Genomic DNA, 23,295 nt, shown 5'->3' with positions numbered 1-23,295 from the left:
GAACAGGAGTATTTGTCATCCAACAGTACAAGCCAAGTTTTGGGGCGGCATGGTGGCACAGTGGTTAGCACTGCTGCCTCACAGCACCTGAGACCCGGGTTCAATTCCCGACTCAGGTGACTGACTGTGTGGAGTTTGCACGTTCTCCCCGTGTCTGCGTGGGTTTCCTCCGGGTGCTCCGGTTTCCTCCCACAGTCCAAAGATGTGCGGGTCAGGTGAATTGGCCATGCTAAATTGCCCGTAGTGTTAGGTAAGGGGTAAATGTAGGGGTATGGGTGGGTTTCGCTTCGGCGGGTCGGTGTGGACTTGTTGGGCCGAAGGGCCTGTTTCCACACTGTAAGTCTAATCTAATCTAATCTAAAGAATCCTATAAATATTTTTCAGCCTGTTATTTAATTCATTTTTTGAAAATAGTTAATGAATGATACGAACCATGATGCATCATATTATGTTGAGTTTTTGCATTACAGCTTAAATATACCATGGCTGTGACAGAAAACATTTGTATTATGAAGTACCTATAGTACAGTAACAGACTAGCCAGCCCAACAGGTCCACGTCCATGTTACTGTTTCACATAAATATTCTCCCACTTTCTTTGATTAGTCCCTCCCATTCCTCGCTGTCCTCTGATTAGCTAACTTTTTGTAAATGCATCCATGCTATTTTTCTCCACTAGAAATAATTTTGGCATGAACAATTGAAGAATTGAAGAAGGAATTACGTGTGCAATGATAATATTCTACCGCCAGTCATTGTGATGTGTTAACATGCTTCTGGCCTCCATAAATTAACATTAAATAAACTTTAGGTTTATGTAAGAGTCCACATAAGACACACAAATTCCATCTCAAGACGCAAAACTTGGAACACCTTTATTTTACATGCAATGGAAAGTATTTACACCCTTTGTATTACAATGTATATCCTCTAATTTCTTATCTACCTTTCTTGAAGTCTTCTGGCTTCTGTTGTGGTTTCATCGATGAGGCAAACAATATTTTAAACAATAAATAACTGCAGATGCTGGAAATCAGAAACAAAAACAGAAATTGCTGGAAAACCTCAGCAAGTCTGGTAACATCAGAAGTTCTGACGAAGGGTCACCTGACCCAAAATGTTGACTCTGCTTTCTGTCCACAGATGCTGCCAGGTCTGCTGAGATGTTTCCATCAATTTCTGTTTTTGTTTCTGATTTTCAGCATCTGTAGTTCTTTAGTTTTTTTTTATTTATAGTTTAACTCACTGCCACATCTCTTCCTGCTATGCTCATCTCAAATAAGTTCTGCTCATCTCTGCACCAGGTTTCCATTCTAAGCAATATAGTAACTTACCCAAGCGTCTACTTGAGTGCAGATATGTTGTTGGTTTAACTTCTCAACTGAGAGTTGGTAATGGTAATGTTCCTTCAGAACTCAACATAATGTCAGCTTAGATTATTGTGCTCAGGTATCTTGTGATAAAAGTTTGTAGACCTTAGTAATCCAGAAAGATAATTGATCATCAACAATTGCCTGTGCCACTAACACACAAGATGTACACTGGTCACTGTGCCAGGATTTTTCCAAAGTTAAAAATAACACACCAGGTTTTGCTCAAGTCCAACACTGGTGTCTCCAAATCATGGATTTTTCCAGTTTGACTCCAGACACTCTATAAGCCAATCAAATGATAGGGAAATGTGTTGGCTCTGCTCAGACAAGCATAAGAAGATTACCAATGTTCTGTGCAATTTTAGTTCCTTACATCTCTGCATTGCTTGAACTTCCTAAGCTTTAGCTCTACCAACCTGCAGCTAGGATTTTGAGACTTCCATAAGCAAGGTTCTTTTTTATGCAAATAGAACGTGAGTTTTGTACAAGATAGCTATGAATTCGATCTGTGACTCTGAGCAGCTTGGAATGAGGGCTTTTAAACATGATAATATTGGATGAAAATAAAATGCAGTGTGCATTGTGGATATTCACCTTCAGAATATTTGCGATAAGGACTACAGGCAGAGATATTGATTTTTAGTAGCACTACTTGCTTGCACTGGTATGTCTTCGAATTTGATCACAGAATTAAGCCTCTTGTCACTGAGGTAAGGATATTATTCTCCTATTATGGGTTGCATTGCTGCCACAATTTTGACGCTGGAGAACAATTGATTTGACCATACCTCCAAGTTGGCACCTAGGCTCTCTACACTAATGATACAAAGCAACTAGACTTTTAGAAAGTTTTTTTCTTACACTTGGCCAACTAAAAATTACACTTTTGTCTCCTTTATTAACTTTGTAAAATCCCACATCTTCTTTGGCTGTCTATTCCTTTGTGCATTTAGGCACAGTAGCATTCATTGATCTTGTGAACAATTATGCAATTCTAAGTTGCAACCATATTTATTCTAGAATTTACATGTTGATGCCAATTGTATGAGTTAATAGATGTAGGTTTGCTCGCTGAGCTGGAAGGTTCATTTTCAGACATTTTGTCACCATACGAGGTAACATCATCAGTGAGCCTCCGGATGAACCACTGGTGGCAGTGGTCTTTGACAGAAAAGACATGACTAACTCTCACTCGTATCTTTACATACAGATGAGGAAGGACACCACTTTGACTGGGACAACACATCCATCCTAGGACAAGCCAAACAGAGACATGCACGAGAATTCCTAGAAGCATAGCATTCTAACCAGAACTCTATCAACAAACATATTGACTTGGATCTCATTTACCATCCCCTGAGAAAATGAACAGGAAATGACATTATCACCAAAAATGATATCACCAATCCAAGGAAACCTAAACACGTAAATAGAAAGTGGGCTATGGCACAAGTGCTTCATTCGGAGGCTCACTAATGATGTTATCTAGTATGGTGACAAAACATCTGAAAACAAACCTTCCAGCTCTGCTAGCAAACCTACATCCAACAGGTTTATTTGGAATCACTAGCCTTCTAAGCTAGTGCTTGCATGTCCACCAAAGGAAGAAGCAGCGTTTTGCAAGATAGTGATTCCAAATAAAGCTGGTTAAAAATCACACAACACCAGGTTATCGTCCAACAGGTTTAATTGGGAGCACACTAGCTTTTGGAGCGCTGCTCTTCATCGCTTTGAAAGCTAGTGTGCTTCCAATTAAACCTGTTGGACGAAAACCTGGTATTGTGTGATTTTTAACTTTGTACACCCCAGTCCAACACCGGCGCCTCGAAATCATTTTACAAGAAGTCAACTCACATTAACAAGTGAAACGTGATCTATTGTTTCACAGTAGTTCTCAGGTTCAAAGGCTATATACTCAAGAACACAATAGACCTATTACATAACATAAGCCTATTGAAAATGTGAAAACAACAAGCAGCAAAGATATAATTTGCGATCAAGGGCATGATATTAACAGATTTGGCTGAAAAACTTTCCTTTGCAAATCTAGACTGAGGTTAAACAATAAGGTGTACAGATAAATACATTATTAAAATTATTAATGAATGACAGTGACGAAGAATCATTAACAAGTCTAGTAACAGGGACACCTCTTCTTGAGTTAAATGATTCAGAGATCTGCCCACGCTAAGTGCGAGGGTTTCCTTGCAAGTAGTTGTTACTATTCCAGTCAATCAGCTGGCACGCGGAGGGCGGGCAAATACGCCTGTACGTCACTGATTCACTATTGGCTGTTCTGTTGCCGGGTCGTATGATAATTGGGATACCTGAGCAGTGATTGGTTAGCGGAGGGTGGGCGGGGTGCGGCCGTGGTTACGTCGTATTTGTTGTCGTGTCAGAGGCCGGGCCTGGAGTTGGAGTTGCGGCAGAGGTTGAGGGATAGGCCTGCAGAGCAGCGGAGCGGCAGTGGGTGGGGAAAACGGTGGGAAAGGTCGTTGCAGTTTGTGTTTCTTGCGAAGCCACTCGGGGCCGAGGCTCGGTTGAGACCGAAAGCAGGAGTTGCTCTGATTGCCGGCAGACCAGGGTTCGGCGACGATGCCCCTGCGAGGGACCGACAACAGGGCCGATGTGGGGGCCGCTGGCAGCGTGTGGAGCGCACGGGGCTGAGGGTTGCTGCGGAGTCCGGGTAAGATGCAGCTTGTGCCTGTGATTCTCGTGTCTCCTTATATTCCCCACCTCCCCGCCGTACCCTGGGCCGTTAACCAGGCCCATGATTGCGGCAACTGTCCCTCTGCCGTTCTCCTGCAGCATCAAACATTCCCGTGGTTTATGTTTTCCCCCACAGGCTCCGGACTTGTCATAAACCGAGGTCTGTTTGTCTCTTCCCGCTCTTCCCCCCCCCCCCCCCCCCCGACCATCTCCACTTCAGGGGAGTGAATCTATATTTGTCATTGTTGGACAGTCAGATGCTGCAAACATGATCCTTTAGCCACTGCACCTGGATAATAAAATAATTAGTATTTCGTCACATCTGCTTTGTTATTTTAATCTGATTTTACTGTTGACCTGCCCTAAAACTTGCAATACGTGTCGCAACTAAAATATTTTACACCTCATGCTGCAAATGACAGTATCGTAGATACTGGAAGAGTGTCTTCACTGCGATTTTGTGGGAAGTGATTCAAACGTATTTCATGGGATTTTGAATGATTAAGGAAGATGGATCAAAGTTCAGCTCAAGGATTATTTAATACTCCTATTGATATAACCTACAGTATGCTGCGATAATAGAGCTCTGTTTGGTTATGAGGATATAAATCTTATCATTTTTTCCCAAACTACATAACGAAGTTCTTGTCTGTTTGTACATGGGAAATTCAGGGGGCACTTTTGTTTGCGAAATCTGTCACAAATCTCTTAGGACTGCCAAAGACAAATGCTAATTTTTTTGAAAGAAACAGCAAATAACAGACCTCCTAGGGTTACATCCTAGGAGTAAATTATAGGAAACCTTTAGTAGAAATAAAATCATAGAGCATCCCAACATATGTATGTTATAACCAATATGGGTTTTTGAAGGTAAGACTTGTCAATGCAACTGAACTGTTCAGTGTTATAGATGATCAGCTACATATGGTGTGCTTGAATTTCAGTCAGGCTCTTGACGTAGTTCCTCTGGAAAAGCTGGTACTGAAAATACATAAAGTGAAAAGAGGCTGGTAGTACTGGAGTTATCAGTCTCGGAGAAGGTTACCTGTCCCATGGGAATTTAAAAAGAAACCTTCATAGGTCATCTGGAGGTAGGAATAACAATAATTCTACGGCATCTGCAAGTCTAGGCAGTGAAGTTGGTGAAGTCCAAAGTTGAGCAGGATAAGGCACAGTTGGAATGAACCTATATTTGCAAATTTGACAGGTGGCAGATGAAATGTGAAGTGCTTCAATTGTGGTTCCAAATAAAACCAAGCAATAGAAATCAAGTGCCTGGAAAGTTGAGACCTGACATTGCAGATGGATAATACATTTGCAAAAAGCTTTGACAAACAGCAAATCATAAGTGGAAATGACTGAAAAACAACTATTGAGCTAAAATATTGGGAATTTTCTACTGTTAACTATTGGTGCTGTTACTGCTGTGGAGAGGGAACAGAAAAGAGCAACTGAAATAATTGACCTGATAACTGCTCCTTTATGCAATTCATTTATGTGAATTGGTCATGCCTTCACTCGAAAAGAGATGACATGCTTAGGATTTTTCAGCTTCTAAAGGAACTGGATACTGTAGAACATGACGTGCTTTTTCTCATTTTCAAGGATACTGAGACCAATGGAAATAGATTATGCTTGAGGGAGTCCAGTTCAAAACAAATTAATGGAAACTTTCTTTGAGCAAGCATTGTCAATCTATACGGTAGGCTTGCTATTGAAAGATGGTGGAAGCAGATGTTATTGATTAATTCAAATGAAAAGTACCTTAAATAATTTAGGATATAATATGTAATTTGAGATGTGTGGTGAAGACAGCATAGGAACAGGTGACTTTGGATATATTTGTTACCAAAAATTCCGTAACTGAAAGTTTCCTTGTCACATTTCAGTATGATGCTGACGATAGAATGATAACTGTAACTAATCAACAACTTCATATCGTTTACATGTGATCACGTAGGATGTCAGGAGATACAGTAAATGTGTCCTGCCTTTTTTGACTAGGAAATCCGAAAGCCTAACATGCTGGGAAAAAAAAAGTTATTTGGCAGAATAGTAATAGTATACTAATATAGTGATAGCATTATTTCTTTGTGCTACAAGTATTCAAAATCTTTCCCCTTTGTTTACAAAATAGATAAATGGTGTTAAAGGGCCATGATAGAATTAGCAAAATAAATTGAGCAGGATTTCTATACTTAATTTCCACCTCTATAGCTTAGGGAAATTCAAAACAGGTGGGAATAATTGTAAAGTGAGAGGGGCAACATTTTCAGGCGGTGGGTGGTTCGTTTATGGAACTAACTGCCAGTGGATGTGTGTACTGGTACAACACTTAAAAGACATTTGGACAGGTACCTGAATAGGAATGGTTTAGAGGGACATACGGCAAATGGGACTAATTTACTTTGGGAAATCAGTTGGACACAGATGAATTAGACCCAAAGGTCTGTTTGTGTACTTCATTTATGGACCAGTATTATAGAGTCATATACTTGGGGTGAAAATGTGTTGCTGGAAAAGCGCAGCAGGTCAGGCAGCATCCAAGGAACAGGAGATTCAACATTTTGGGCATAAGCCCTTCTACAGGAATTCCTTTTGAGTAGTTGTTTAAAGTTAATGTTGGGATCAGTGTTTGTAGGGATTGGTTTGAGTATTTGTGGGAGATGAGAGAGAATTCTCCACCTTTTAAGTCTGAAAGCTACTGGTCTAGTTTGGTATGGAAAGGTTAACTTTTGTGTTCCTATGAAGCAAATTATTAGTGGTATTCTAGGACTTAATGGATTAGATGTTATGACCTTTCCCATCTTGTTATCTTTTATATTTCAAATTGTCTTTTATAATGAAGCTGTTTATTGTAGTGTAAATCACTATTAATGATATCAAATTATCTGTGAAGTTGCTGTGCATAGATGGTTATGTTTCTTGTATGTCAATTTTTTTTATTGGCTCTGTATGATTTTGGGAATGTCTTTTAGTTGTTAAAGTTGCTGAGAATTGTCACTTTTTTTCTTTTTGACTTAGTGTTCTGAATATGTGAAAGAGTTGAAACTGTCATTGCAAGGTATGTCACCATACTGAGAGATGCTAATTGAGGCTTAATTCAGAGGAAGCAGTATAGTCCGCTAATAAATAGTTTTCCACTGGTTGCTGTAGATGCCTTTTAGTAGTGAAGCAGATTGATTTTAGTGTTCTATACTGATTTTTTTTTTCTCTCTCTCTACAGCTGCAAGCTCCATGCCTGAAAAATCTCAGTTGTAATCATAGCTTTTAAAAACTTGTATTCATGTTGAATTTTTGTCAACATAGATTTTCTGAAATCTGTTGCATAATTTAAATTCAATGTGATGCCATGCATTGGGTTTCCAAAAATGAGATTAATGACTCTTACAACAGAAGAGTGGACCATGAATATGTGACTGAAGAACTCGTTTAGAGCAGATACTCTAAAGTTAAACTTTTTTTTCTCTAGGAAAAGACAAAGTAACCTTGGCAAATCCTTGAAGATGATTGGTGGTTTAAAAAAAAATTAGTGTATTGCTAGGAGTGTACGCTGTAGTCTCAATTGCAATGCAGCAACAAATTTATATACACGAAATCTGTTAAAACAGAAACGAAATAAATCACCAATCACTCTTGGTGATGTTGGCAGGAAAACTTCCATTCTTCTCTTCAGAAAGTACCATGATACTTTTTGTGTCCACTTAAGCAAGCAGATGATCCCTTGGTTTAATGTCTCATTTGAAATCTGCAACTCTGACAGTGCAGCATTTCATCAACCCTTCAGAGATGTCAGAGTAGATTATATACGTAATTTTCTGGAGTGTGATTTGGACACATGACCTTCTAGCATGAGTGGTGCAGCTATCGGATTTTTGAGATATTGTGGAGATTGGCAGCTGCCTTTATTTGGGACAAACATTTTCTTGATGTTCAAGGTTAATGTAAAAACTTGTAGCTTGGGTGTTGGTTGTTGTGGCTGTGGGTTTATTCACTGAGCTGGAAGGTTGGTTTGCAGATGTTTCATCCCCTGTTTAGGTGACATGTTAGGTGCTTTGGAGCCTGCTGTGAAGTGTTGCTGTACTGTGTCTTCTGGAATTTATTTGGTTCCGTTTCTGATGCTTCTGGTATTTTGTTGTAATGGCCAGTATATTGGATTTAGGTCTACGTGCTTGTTGATTGAATCCATCTGAATGCCATGCTTCTAGGAATTCTCTAGTTGTCCTCTGTTTAGTTTGTCCTGTGATTGATCATTGTGTTGTCCCAGTCGAATTTATTCTCCTTGTCATGTGTGTAAGGCTACAAGGGACAGCTGGTCGTTGCGTTCAGTGGCTAGTTGATGTTTGTGATTGCGGATTGTGAGTTGTCTGCCTCTTTTTGTCTTTATAGTGTTTTGTGCAATCTTTGCATGGAATCTTGTAAATTACGTTAGTCTTGCACACAATGGGTATCGGGTCTTTTGTCCTGGTTAGTTGCTGTCTGAGCATAGCTGTCAGTTTGTGAGCTGTCTTGAATCCCAGTGTCCGGATATGTCTGGCTGTCAATTCCGAGACTTTTCTTATGTAAGGCAGTGTAGCTAGTGAGTGAGGTTCTGGCATGTCCTCATCGCATTGTTTGTCTCTTAGGCATCTGTGGATGAAGTTGCAGGGATATCTGTTCTTGGTAAGACTCTGTAGGGGTGTTCTTCTTCCCTTTTGTAGGTCTGGAGTGCTGCAGTGCGTTATCGCCCTTTAGTAGCCATACACGCAGGTGACGGACCACAAATTTGACTGGTACAACACAACGATCATAGGACAAGCTCAACAGAGAACAGCCAGAAAATTCCTAGAAGCATGACACTTATCCACTGATTCTATCAGCGAACACATAGACCAAGACCCAATCTACCAGCCACAACAACAAACAACTGGAACTGACTACTGGAAACACCAGAAACAGAACCACATAAATTCCAGAAGACACAGTATAGTGGTGGCTCCAAAGCACTGGAGATGTCACCTGGACAGGGGACGAAACATCTGCAAATCAACTTCCCAGCTTGGCGAACATACCCACAACCATGACGTTTTCTTGACATTTCAGTGTCTGGCTTGGAACAATGATATTTTCTGTTGAGCTGAACCTCCCACTCCCAAAGATAATGTTTTTGAACTCTGGAGGACAGAAGCCTTGGATATCAATTGTGTAATTGTATATTCTTTTTTAAAAATGTAGTTACAAAACGTAGTTGTCACATAAATGATAAAGGCAAACGGCATTGCAAGGTTGATGAAACAATAAACTGGCATTCGATATTAATCTTTGCTTTCTTCTCTTTCTAGTCCCATAACACACAGTTGTTTGTTCTTTTTAAAAGTAAGTTAAATTTAAGCTTGCTTTGTAGTGCTAGCAGATATCCTATTATATTATTTGGAAGCTACTTTCTCGTTAATCTGAAACACTGACATTGTTACACCCCACATCATATTGCATCATTGCTGAATATCAGTGACAAAAGAAGCTAACATGGTGTAATGTTGTAAAATTTGCAGAACTGTTAAGCAAGCAGAAAATTGGTTGGAGTGAATTCTCAGCTCAAATGCAACTAACAGGTCCTGATCCACCTATAATTTGGTGCACTAGCATGCACCAAACCTATGCAGTTTATTGGGCACCTTTTTAATATAAATGTTAACTGTAACCATGAACTTAAATATGTAAATTGCAACCTAAAAATTGTGATGACTATTGTGTTTTTTAACATAATGGGCAACATACCTGTACAGTTTTGTTATTGATTTTGTGTGGAACAGTAGAATGTTGCACACATGTTCAAGTGTATAGTCAGTGACAGTGCAGTGCTTTACCAATGGAACAGTAATGATTGATAAAAGACAACAGGATAATTAATAGAAATTCAATGTTGGTATAAGGCGTTTAACCATATGGTTATATGCCACTTTCAGGAAAAAAATGCCTCTTTGCAAAAGTATAATGACATTTTAATGCCAAGTAGTGTGAAGTGATATATTTTGTAAGAAAAAAATAGAGTCACCATAAATGAAGGGCACCATTCTCAAGGTGTAAAAGACAGGAGTTTGGTGGTTAGTATGCACTATTTTAAGGTAGAAAGGCAAGTTGAAGGTTGCTTAACTGGAATCTTAAACTGACAGTACAAAAGCAAGGATGTGTTGTAAACCTGTGCAAGTCACTACATTTCACTCATTTGGAGAATAGTGGCCAGTTCTGGGTACCACTCTTCAGAAACGATGTGACAGTATTTGGCTACAGAAACTATTTACTCAAGTGGTTCTTGGAACGGTGGATTTCATCTGCAGGAATACATTGAGATGCTGGGGTTATTCTCCTTGATGTAAAGGTTAAGAAGAGATTTGGTAGTAGTCAAAATCTTAAGATGACTCAACAGAATAGTTTGAGAAACAGTTCCCAAAAGAAGAAGGGCTGTGAACCAGATGACATTAATTTAAGATGGCTGGCAAACCACCAACAGTGACATAAAATCTGTTTGTGGTGGTTGTTAGGGTGTGGAAAATATTATCTAAGAATACAACAGAGGCAGATTCAATTATGGTTGTCAGAAAATAATTGGTGAAACACCAAGCAAACATGCTAGGCATTGAAGAAAATTGGGGGAGTGGAATTATGTGAGTCAGTGTCTTTATAAAGTTTAAAAATCACACAACACCAGGATATCATCCAACAGGTTTAATTGGAAGCACACTAGCTTTCAGAGCGCTGCTCCTTCATCAGGTGATAGTGGAGGACACCATTCTAAGGCACAGAATTTATAGCAAAAATTTACAGTGTGATGTAACTGAAAATTTTTGCGATAAATTCTGTACCTTGGAATTGTGTCCTCCACTATCACCTGATGAAGGAGCAGCGCTCTGAAAGCTAGTTGTGCTTTCAATTAAACCTGTTGGATGATATCCTGGTGTTGTGATTTTTAACTTTGTACACTCCAGTCCAACACCGGCATCTCCAAATCATGACTAATATCTTTGCAAACTGTCTGCAGGAGTTGACCAACCAAACGGCTGCCTTCTGTGTTGTATCTATTTATGCAAATGACATTTAGGCAGGAAACATTTGTTCGATTGGAGTCAGGCATTGTTTGTGATCCATTAAGATATAAAGCAGGGATTCTCAGCCTGGCTTCATGAGATCTCTGATTGTGGCAAGATTTTCAAAGATTGCATGAAATCATTGTGTCTCAGATGGAAAAAGATCCTTGTTAGTTAAAGCAAATTTAAGTCAAATGAACAATTTCCAAACAAGAGCCTCTTGGTGGAAGTCCTTTTCATACTGCTGGCATGTCAGTGATTGGTTTATTTCTGGCCCAATTGACTGGAGCATCGATTATTCAGGTACTGAGATGGGTTTGTGTTGAAAGCAATTGGGGAAGTGGAGTGACCAGAGGACCTGTCATTGCCTGATAGAACAGAAATCTGCTTCATGTACTCCTGAGGAATTGGACTGGTTGAGTGACGAAGTTATGATATTCTCATTGGAAAGAAAGCAATTTTTAAGCAAAAATCTCAGCAAACCTCAGTTGATAATTTAAAGTATTATAGGAAACTCTTAAATTTAGATTCTCTTCAATATCTTCAGTGAAAAAGTTTCAGAAATAAAGTAAAAAGACTGGCTGATGTTTTTGAAGATGAAGAATTATATTGAGGAGTAATCCAGTAACACTGTCATAAAATAAATTATTTTAGCAGCTATATAGTTCACAACAAGAGGACACAATGGCAGTGTGTTAATATAATTTGACTTGTAATCTGGAACTCCAGGCTAATTTCCATGGGAGGTGGATTCAAATCATCCACATGGCAGGTAGCAATTTTCTTTTACAGCTTGAATTAAAAGCTGGCCTCATTGCAACCATGTAACTAATGCAGAATACTGTAAAATCTCATTTGGTTCACTGATGTGCTGTAGAGAAGGAAATCTTTCATCCTTGTTTGGTCTGGCCTACTTCTGATTCCAGACCCGTGGCCATGTAGTTTCTTGACTGGTCCCCATGGAAATTAGTGATGTGAATAAATATTTGTTGACCAGCAATGTGCAGAATCCATGAACAAATTTTAAATCACGATTTGTCTGTATGGAGGTGATTTTGCTATTGTTCTCAAACTGACTGACTATCACACTCTGGAATCCCAGGAATACCCAAAACCTCAACAGCAACTAACATTTGTATGGTATTTTCAAATGGTAAAATGCTTCACATGAGTATTATCAAACAATGTTTGACATTGATCTATAAAAGATATTAGTGCAGGTAAATTAAACAAATTGCATGGATGTCTGAGATGGTGTGATAACTTTCAAGTTATCACAAATTCTCATTCTGAGTTTTCTTTGAGAAGGTGGTGGGTAAAATAGTTAGAGATGGTAATACGTTTTAGGTTCCATTCCTCTCCCAATAGCCTTTCTGTTGCTGAATAAGTCTGTTCATAGCCTTGGTGTCATTTTTGAGCCCAAAGTGAACTTAGGAGCATATGTAGTTAGAGCCACTAAGATTGGCAGTTTGTATCATCTGATTCTGCTATTACCTCAGAGCTTAATTCAAGCCTTTTGCCTCCAGACTATTTGAATGCCCTCTGGGATGGCCAGTCATGTTATCCCCACTGGACCGGATGTTATTCAGAGATTCCACCCATTGTTTTAACTTTCACCAAGTTTGATTTTACCAATGCTCACTGTCCTTCTTTGGTTCCCAACCATCTCAATTTTCAAATCCTCATCTTGTTTTCAAATATTTCAACAGCCTTGGCCCCTTCTTTCTTCGTAATCTCTTCTGATGACTCTGCTTCCCTCATACTGGCCTCTTGGTAAGATGGTTGCGGAATTGGTTTGGTCATAGAAGACGGAGTGACGGGGTTAATCTTTCAAAGATTGGAGATCTGTGACCTGTGTAAGGATCAGTGCTAGGCCCCCTGGTGTTTGCAATATGTGTTATGGACTAGGCCAGACCACTCAAAATGTTCTTAAGCAGGCAGCCCAGAACCATAACTTTGCAATTTGCTTCAGTAAATGTACAGTGAAAATTAACCGGAGTGAATTAGCGAGGTTGACTGCCAGGTTTAAAACAGACAAAACGTTGACAAAATTATACTATAAAGCACAAAGAACAGAATAAAGAACCTGTACAGAACTCGATCTATCCAAAATTAGACTGAAGTATGCTGTTCTGAATATACACAACAGTTCCAATAAGTAAACTCCCTTTAAAAACCAGTATAAATGGAACACATGCTTACAGGTTGAAGTAAGAAGGAGAGAGAGTTTCCACATAGCTCACAGTTGAACTCCCATCCAGTTCTGGACTCAACTAAACTGCTCAGCTAGAGAGCTGACCACTCCCCATTTCATTCGACAGGTCACGTTTAAAATATGACCAATTTGGCCTGAAGTTTCATCCGTTTACATATTAACAAAAGACATTCAAAATCCTTTTCATCTTTGTACCAAGCCAGACTGATCGGAACCCGGCCTCGTTTATTACCCTCTGAAAAACATCAAGGGCATAGAATCTTTGAGCCAAGGATCAGCTTTTAGGGAAAAAAAGGACTAGCTTTATGACAGGTATATAAATGATTTTGGAGGAGAATTTAGGTGACCTGATTCGTAAGTTTGCAGACAAAACAAAAATTGAAAGTGCTATGGATAGTAAGGGGGATTTTTAGATGGTACAGCAGGATATAGCAAGGTTGGAGACTTGGGCAGAAAAGTGGCAGCACCCTTAGAAGCATTAATATGTATTGGGATCCAGGTCCACAGTTCCCTGAAAGTGGGAGCACAAGTGCATAAGGTAGTCAGGAAGGTGTATGGCATGCTTGCCTTCAGTCTGTGCATTGAGTATAAAGTTGGCAAGTGATGTTGCAGCTGTGTAGACGTTTAATGAAGCCACATTTGGAACATTATGAGGTTCTTGTGGTCGTGTTGTCAGAAGGATGTGGTGACAATGAAGAGGGTACAGAAAGGATTTACCAGGATTTTAGCTCATTTGGAAGGTATTATGTAAAGAGGAGATGTAAAGGATCTGTCAGCGTGCTTGTGTGTGACAGGTTAGCCAGGAAGGACCTATATAGAGAGCTAAGAAGAACCAGGAGGGGACATGAGAAGTCGTTGGCAGATAGCTTGAAAGCTTTAGGGCTTTCCTTAATCCTATGTCAGAAATGAAATAATGTCTACAGTAAAGTTAGGGTCTGTCAAGCACAGTTGTAGTAAGTTATGTATGGAGTCCAAAAAGATAGAGTCACTAAATGAATATTTTTTGTCTTTTTCCTGTGATTTCTGACAATGTTGTCCAGGAGAAAACTGAGATACAGGCTATTAAACTAGGTTTATCAGGAGGAGGTGTTAGCAATTCTGAAAAGTGTGAAAATAAATGAGTCCCCTGAACTGGATGGGATTTTTAGATTAAATTAGATTCCCTACAGTGTGGAAACGGGCCCAACAAGTCCACACCGACCCTCCGAAGAGTAACCCACCCAGACCCATTCCCCTAACTAATGCACCTAACTCTCTAGGTAATTTAGCATTGCCAATTCACCTTCCCTGCACATCTTTGGACTGTGGGAGTAAACCAGAGCATCCGGAGGAAACCCACGCAGACATGGGGAGAACTGACAGTTGCCCAAGGTGGGAATTGAACCCGGGTCCCTGGTGCTATGAGGCAGCAATGCCAACTACTGAGCCACTGTGCCAGATTTATCGGAGGATACTCTGGGGAAGCCAGGGAGGAGATTGTAGAGCCTTTGGCTATGATCTTTTTGTCGTCTTCATGTACAAGAATAGTGCCAGAAGACTGGATATTAGCAAATGTCCCCTTGTTTAAGAAGGGGAATAGAGACAACCCTGGTAATGATAGACCAGTGAGCCTTACTTCAGTTATGGTTAAGTGTTGGAAAGGATTATAAGAGATATGATTCCTTTCTAGATGATTATAAATCCTTTGATAGTCAGCACGGCTTTGCGAAGGGTAGGTTGTGCCTCACAAACCTTATTGAGTTCTTTTGAAATGTTGACCAAACTGGTGGATGAGGCTAAACCGGCTGACATGGATTTCAGTAAAGTGTTTGATGAGGTTCCCCACGGTAGGCTATTGTAGAAAATGTGGAGGCATGGGATTGAGGGTGATTTTAGTTTTGGATCAGAATTTGGCTAGCTGAAAGAAGACAGAGGGTGGTGGTTGATGGGAAATGTTCATCTTGGAGTTCAGTTACTACTGATGTACTGCAAGGATCTGTTTTGGAGCCAGTGCTGTTTGTCAATTTTTATAAATGATCTGGATGAGGGCGTAGAAGAATGAGTTAGTAAATTTGTGGATGACACTTAAGTTAGTGTAGTTGTGGAAAGTGGGAAAGGATGTTGCACGTTTCAGCGAGGCATAAACGAGCTGCTGAGAGGTGGCAAATGGAGTTTAATGTGGAAAAGGTGAGGTGATTCTCTTCAGAAGGAATAACATGAATGCAGAGTACTCGGCTAATGGTAAGATTCTTGGTACTGTGAATGAGCAGAGAGATTTCCAGTGTCCACATACGCAAATCCCTGAAAGTTGTCACCCAGGTTGATAGGATATGTATGCAGCGTACAGTATGTTAGCTTTTATTGCTAGAGGGCTTAAGATTTGGAGCCACAAGGACATGTTGCAACTGTACAAATCTCTGGTGCGGTCACACTTTGAGTATTGCGTACAGTTCTGGTTGCTGCATTTATAGGAAGGACATGGAAGCATTGGAAAGGGTTCAGAGGAGATTTGCTAGGATGTTGCCTGGTATGGAGGGAAGGTCTTACGAGGAAAGACTGAGAGACATGAAGCTATTTTTGTTAGAGAGAAGAAGGTTAAGAGGTAATTTAATAGAAACATACAAGATGATCAGCGGGTTAGATAGGATGGACAGTGAGAGCCTTTTTTTTTCTGATGGTGATGGCGAGCATGAGGGGGACATGATTTAAAATTGAGGGGTGATGGGTATAGGACAGATGTCCGAGGTAGGTTCTTGACGCAGAGAGTAGTAAGAGCATGGAATGCCCTGCCTGCAACAATAGTAGATTTGCCAACTTTAAGCAGATTTAAATCGTCATTGGATAAATATGGGGATAATAATGGAAAAGTGTTGGTAGATGGATTTCAGATTGGTTTTACAGGTCAGTGCAACATCAAGGGCCAAAGGTTCTGTACTGCACTGTTCTATAGTCTATCTATGTATTACCTATGAGGAGACACTGGATAAACTTTGTTTTCACTTGAATTTCAGAGGCTGATCAACAACTTGATGATTGAGAGGCATGGATAGAATAGATAATCAGGGGCTTTTTCCCCTGGGTAGAGATGTCAACTAAAAGAGGATGTAGGTTAAGGTAGAAGTGAGGAAGCTTAAAGTTTTATTTTAATGCAGAAGGTGTTAAGTGCCTGGAATGTGTTGCTAGAGGAAGTGGTAGAAGCAGATATACTACCAATGTTTAAGAGGCATCCAGGCATACTTAAAGAGGCAGGAAATGGAGCGACATGGACTGCATAGAGACCAGAGGTTTTTGGTTTAAAAAGATGTCATGTGTCTGGGCCAGGGTTGCTGGGCCAAAGGTGCTATTCCTGTGCTGTCTTGTTCTTTGTTATTTTGTTCTTGCCATCCTTCATTTTAATCAGTCCATTAGTAGATGTGCCATCATCTGGCTAGGCCCTAATCTCTGGATTTTCTTAACTTTTACCCCTCTTTTTTTTTTGCCATTCTAGCATCTTAGAAGCTACCTCCTGACTAAGCTTTCGATCATGAATGTATGTGTTTACGTGTCAAGTTTTGCCTGTAACCCTCCTAAGAAGCTCTCTGGTGTGTTTTATTGTGTTTAAAAAGCAGTGTAAATGCAAGTTGTTTGATTAAATATATAATATTGCAATAACTATTTATCGGTGGCACATCCATTTACATAGCACTCATAGCTAAGTTGCATGGTTAGCAAATATTTTTGACATGTTGTTTAATGTCACCTAAGTTCAAATGGCTGGATTGAAGGAATGCGGGTTATCTGTTGGTGTCATGGTTCTACCAGTGGACACCATTCTATTATCCAGATATTCAGGTATTAGCTTATTTGATAATTGTTATCTCTCATTTGCTTTCCCAAGAGCTCCATTGCTACAATACAGGGATCACGATTCTTGGGTTGTGTAGCACTATTTGAACTTCAAAATGATTTAACTGTTCATTCTTATCAGTAGATCAGCCATAAAGAGGAGAAAACAAGTCTGCATTTATCGTGGTTTTTTTCCCCCACAGTCCTCCAGTTTTCCCAAGCCACTTTCCAGACCATGCAGTACAGGAAAGTCAATGAGTGTATTAATACGTGTGCTTCTATCGTCTTTCATATGAAATGTTTTTGATTTCCACAATGAATTGCCTTTTTAAGTACTAAATATGCTGATTGTCATACATTTTAAGGCTCAAGTCTCAATGTCATGAAGATTGTGCAACCTATTTAGCAAACACCCGACGACTACTGTTATAATTTTATGGAACAGAAAATGCTGGTTTTTTACTCATGATATTTTGGTATCTAAGACTAGTAGATGGGATTTTGGAGAAATGCATGCATCATTTGACAAGTTGTCAGATTTTCCAAGACATTTTAGGTGGGGTAATGGACATCAGCTTGGAAGGCCAAGGGGTGTCCTTAAAGATAATGGTATATTCTTGAGGTTTTTGAGGAAGGAAAGAGTTACATCTTTAAGATAAAGGACAGAAATTTGAATCTAACCTTTTACGTAAGGATGTCAAAAAATCATTTTAGAGGTGGAAAAACGTTTGCATTGTGACTTCCCACTAATGTGGGAAAGAAAATTATTGAGCTTCCATTGTACTTTGTACTTTTAATGTTGCTTAAATTGCTATCCAATCCTTTGTATGTGCACAATTTCTGCTGGTCCTTTGAACTTTTTTTCTCATACTTAGTTTCTAAACCTTTTATTCAGCTACTGAAATAATTGGTTTCTTGTGTGTCACTCGAGAATCGTTAGGGTTTTTTTTCTTTGTAAAGATCAGCAAATATGTATGTACATCATTGTATCTTTTTGTACATTTCTGTGGTTTAGCAGGCAAAGGGTTCCTGTCAGTGACTAGTGTGCTTTTTAATGGCTCTGGAACCTTTTGCTTTATATTGTGAAAATTAACCATGTTTTAATTGACTTTTCCTGAAAAGGTGTTTGAAGAAGAGTTATCAGATGACATAAAGGTATCAAGACTTAGGAACTATGTTTTATTTCAATATTTGGAAAAGCCTAATACCATAGAAGACAGAAATCTATATCTTTTTCAGAAAAAGGTATTCAACTGTTTCCCCACCTTCGGGTGACGTTGTTCGTTCTGCATCACTGGTGACGCTGTGCAGTCCGTATCGTGAGATATTTTTAGAATTGCATTATGATCTTTTAAAACCACACCTTAGGTTAAAATGTTAAGTCACATTTTAATGATGAAAATCTCATGTTTAAACTTTCTGTTTTCTAATAAGTACTATGGAAACTCGGACAGACAATATTTTCTGGTACTAGAACTATAAACAAAGAAAAGCTAGCATTCCTTAGTGCCTTGGATTACTGGGTGTCTCAGCAATATACAGCCAACAAAATACTTTTGAACTGTGTAGTTACTGTGACAATATGGGAACTATGCCAGTCGTTTTGTATACGTAGGAAGCTTCTACAACTGGCCCTGTGGTAAAGATCAGATAATCATTGTGAAGTTAACTGAGCATTAATTATTGGCTGTAACTGAGTAGTGTCATGGATTCTTTGACATTGACCTGACAAGGAAGGCGTAGCTTTGGTGTTAAAATCTCAATTGAAAAATTCCCATCTGACATTACAGCACATACTTGACACTGCAATGGAGGTAGAGCATTCATTTCTGTCGAGTGGTACCAGATGACATTTTTGTATTTAAACTGAACCTTTAACACAGTATTATGACCGAGGTGAGGAAGGATAAAGTTGCTCCCCTCTTTTCAATCTCTTGATTAACCATAACAAAGATTTGTTCTTTTTATTGAAGGTGCAATCCTTCAGTAGTTAAAATGCAGTTTTCCACTGTAGCAGCAAGGAGCTGATTACAAGGTTTTCTTGAGTGAAAGGGCAATTTTATTATCTGCTGTCTCTTACGAAGAGTAATGATACACTGTCAAGTGTGCAATAACATACATGCACATTTTGAAAAAAAGAGCAGTAGTGTTTAGTACATGGAAAGATGACTTTAAACTGAATAGTCCTTTCCTTAGGGTGCTCTTGAAATTTGTGATTTTTAACCTATGACTACAGTTGTTTAGTGTTTTGAACCATCAGCAGTAAAGAATATTGCAGAACTTAAAGCTTGGATAGTTAAAAGTATAGTTACTAATTGTAGAGCAATTTAAAAGTGCTGTTGCCCAAGAAGCCAGAATTGGAGTTGTGCAATATTTGAGAGGGTTTTAGGGCTTTAACATATGCAGGAGGATATTCCAGACATAGGGAAGGTGAAGGCTGTGGTGGAAATTGAAAACCAGAACAAGCGTTGTAAAATTGCATTGCTGTTTAACTCTGACCCATGGAACTCAGTGAAGAACTGATTATTGAATGGGATACCAATTTCAAATAACCTCCCTACCTGTCCCCTAACTCCCCAGCCTCTCCCTTCCATTCCTCTCAGCCACCCACTAGATTCATCCCTTCCATCGACTCCTGTCCTGAAGAAAGGTTACACCTGAAACATCTACTTTAGATGGATAGAGCGTGTAAGAAGGCCTATGGTGTATTAGCGTTCATTAGCAGAGGGATTGAATTCAAGAGTCGAGAGGTGATGTTGCAGCTCTACAGGACCTTGGTAAGGCTGCATTTGGAGTACTGTGTGCAGCTTTGGAAAGGGTGCAGAGGAGATTTACCAGGCTGTTGCCTGGAATGGAGAATAGGTCGTATGAGGATAGGTTGAGAGTGCTAGGTCTTTTCTCATTGGAACGGCGAAGGATGAGGGGTGACTTGATAGAAGTTCATAAGATGATCAGGGGAATAGATAGAGTAGACAGTCAGTCAGAGACTTTTTCCCCAGGTACAACAGTGTGTTACAAGGGGACATAAATTTAAGGTGAAGGGTGGAAGGTATGGGGGGATGTCAGGAGTAGGTTCTTTACCCAGAGAGTGGTGGGGGCATGGAATGTGCTGCCTGTGGGAGTGGCAGAGTCAGAATCATTGGCGACCTTTTTAAGCGGCAATTCGATAGGTACATGGATAGGTGCTTAAGCTAGGACAAATGTTCGGCATAACATCGTGGGCCAAAGGGCCTGTTCTGTGCTGTATTGTTATATGTTCTTCTCCACCTCCCTGATGCTGCCTGGCTTGTTGTTTTCTCCCAGCCTCCTGCTTGTCTACCTAATTCAGATACTAGCAGCAGAGGTTTGGGTGACTTAGAGTTTAGGAAAGACTGAATGTGGATAGTCAGCCAGATGTACAAAACTGTTAAGTATTCAAATTATAACCAAAAGTTAGGACTTCTAATGTGGATTCAATGAAGTAAAGAAGAGTCGGTGCCTATTTCCAACTTCAAAACTGAATTCTTCATTATAGGCTCAAAATATGCTTCTCAGCACTTCTGTGCCACCTATTACACTAAGTTTGCAAATAATCTGGTTCATCTTCAGGCAGTTGTGAGGGAGAAGGATGGAGTTGGTAGATCAAAGACTGAAGTGAGGCTAAAGACAATGGATTTTGTCTTGCTAATCTTTACTTGGAGGAACTTTTGCTCATTCCGTACTAAATGTTAGACGAGCAGTCTGACAATTGATAGAGTTGAGAGAAGTGCAATAAATGTGAGGTGCTGCAATTTGGGAAAGCAAATCTTATACATGGTAAGTTCCCATGGAGTGTTGCTGAACAAAGAGACCTTGGAATGCAGGTTCATAGCTCCTTGAAAGTGGAGTTGCAGGTAGATAGGATAGTGATGAAGGCATTTGGTATGCTTTCCTTTTATTGGCCAGAGTATTGAGTACAGGAGTTGGGAGGTCATATTGCGGCTGTACAGGACGTTGGTTCGGCCACTGCTGGAATATTGCGTGCAATTCTGGCTTCCTTCCTATCGGAAAGATGTTGTGAAACTTGAAAGGGTTCAGAAAAGATTTACAAGGATGTTGCCAGGTTTGGAGGATTTGAGCTATAGGGAGAAGCTGAACAGGCTGGGACTGTTTTCCCTGTAGCATTCGAGGCTGAGGGGTGACCTTTATAGAGGCTTACAAAATTGAGGGGCATGGATAGGGTAAATGGACAATGTCTTTTCCCTGGGGTCGGGAAGTCCAGAACTACAAGGCATAGGTTTAGGGTGAGAGGGGAAAGATATGAAAGAGACCTATAGGGCAACCTTTTCACACAGTGGTACGTGTATGGAATGAGCTGCCAGATGAAGTGGTGGAGGCTGGTACAGTTGCAACATCTAAGAGGCATTTTGATGGGTATATGAATAGGAAGGGTTTGGAGGGATATGGGCTGGGTGATGGCGGGTGGGACTAGATTGTGTTGGGATGTCTGGTCGGCATGCATGGGTTGGACCGAAGGGTCTGTTTCCATGGTGTACATCTCTGTGAAATAAAGCTATGTGTCATTAGCAGGCATCTGAAAATTGTTGTGTTTTGGATCATGTTGCTGGGCAAGAACATGTTAAAAAGAAATAGGAAAGAGCCAAAGTGAATCCTTGAGGGGGGCACAAGAGTGTGCAGAGAAACAATTGCAAGTGAATTTCTAGCATGACCGCACAGGAGGATGTAACAAAGCAGGCAATCCTCTTGGATGACAGAAAGGTGTTGGATGATGATGATGATGATGATGATGCTGTGAGCAGCCATGTCCAAGACTTGCAGATAGGTTGAGGAGAGAGTTTACAATCAGTGTTGATATCGTTTGCAACTTTGGAAAGCAGTTTTATTTTACTGTGTAGAGGTGGAAACCTGATTGGAGGCATTATGATATTGAATTTGGGAATTGGATTTCAGAAATGATTGCACGTTCAAGGATTTTGGAGAAGAAAGGGAAGTTGGAAACAGGATGATAGTTTACAGGAACAGAGGAGCAAGAGATGACTTTGAGAGGAATCATGTTGATGACATACTGAAAGAGAGCAAAAACTGTTAATAGTGTTAGCTAACAAGGCAGCCAGAAAGTGAATTTCAGTTGTTAGTGTTTCAGTGAGAATATATTGAAGGAACAAGTTGGGTTTCCAAGGTGAGATGTGCTCGAGGGAAAGCAAGGTTCGGGAAAATAAATTTTGATTTCAGGCCTGGAAATGGCAGTGGCTTTGAAAGCTGATCTGATGGGCACAGGAAGTGGTAGAGCAAACTGATCAGATGGACTGGCTCTTTCTCTGGATATACTGATTTATATCATCGTTACTGCTTCCTTCTCTCGTTTGGAATTAGAAAAGTTGGATTTCAATTTTGCTTCCAATTTCATTTTCACCTCACTTTCACCTGGTCCATCTGACTTCTCCTTTCCCTTCCTAGACATCTCTCTCTCCATTTCTGGGGATAAACTGGCCCCTAATATCCACATTCGAACCACCAACTCCCCCACAGCGACCTAGACCATACATCCTCTCACCTTGCTTCCTGTAAAATCTCCATTCTATTCTCCCAATCCCTCTGTCGCCATCGCATATGTTCAGATGAGGCCAACCTCGACAAGGGAGCCTTCAAAATCTAGGACTCGCCAGCACTGTTGTTGACAGGCCTCTTAACCAGGTCTGACTTATCTCCCGCATTTCCGCCCTCACCTCCTGTCTTCCTTCCCACAATAGCAATAGGATTTGTCTTGTGCTTACCTAACATCCCACTAGCATTCACGTACCAAATCATCACTTGTTATTTCTGCCATCTCCATTGAGATACTACCACCCAACACGCATTCCCCTCCTCTCTCTTGTCTCCCTTTCGCAGGGACTGTTCCCTCTGGGACATCCTGGTTCACTCTTCCTTCACGTGTGCACAGACCCCTAAAATATCCCCTCCTCTGTAACCAAGGCCCCAAACATACCTTCCAGGTGAAGCAACATGTAACCTGCACTTCACTCAATCTAATCTACTGCATTTGCTGCTCACAATGTGGTCTCCTCAACATTTGGGAAATGTAATGTAGACAGGGTGACTGCTTTGTGGAACACCTGAGTCCTGCAAAAATGACCCTGAGTGGTTGCCTGCC

At 40.2% G+C, this 23,295-nt stretch overlaps 1 protein-coding gene across 2 annotated transcripts in view; it reads left to right on the top strand.

The window, feature by feature from the left end:
* Positions 1-3,779: 3,779 nt before the first annotated feature.
* Positions 3,780-23,295, top strand: part of ccdc186 (coiled-coil domain-containing protein 186) — a 116,556-nt gene continuing 97,040 nt past the window's right edge. For both annotated transcript variants that reach the window (XM_060842116.1, XM_060842117.1), the window contains exon 1: positions 3,780-4,059. The gene's annotated coding sequence lies outside the window, so the exon portion shown is untranslated. The remainder of the gene's footprint in view (positions 4,060-23,295) is intronic.

The sequence above is a fragment of the Hemiscyllium ocellatum genome, chromosome 22 (genome assembly GCF_020745735.1).
Source record: "Hemiscyllium ocellatum isolate sHemOce1 chromosome 22, sHemOce1.pat.X.cur, whole genome shotgun sequence".
Lineage (NCBI taxonomy): Eukaryota > Metazoa > Chordata > Chondrichthyes > Orectolobiformes > Hemiscylliidae > Hemiscyllium > Hemiscyllium ocellatum.
Note: the sequence above shows the minus strand (reverse complement) of the source record. Positions and strands in the feature narration are given on the sequence as shown.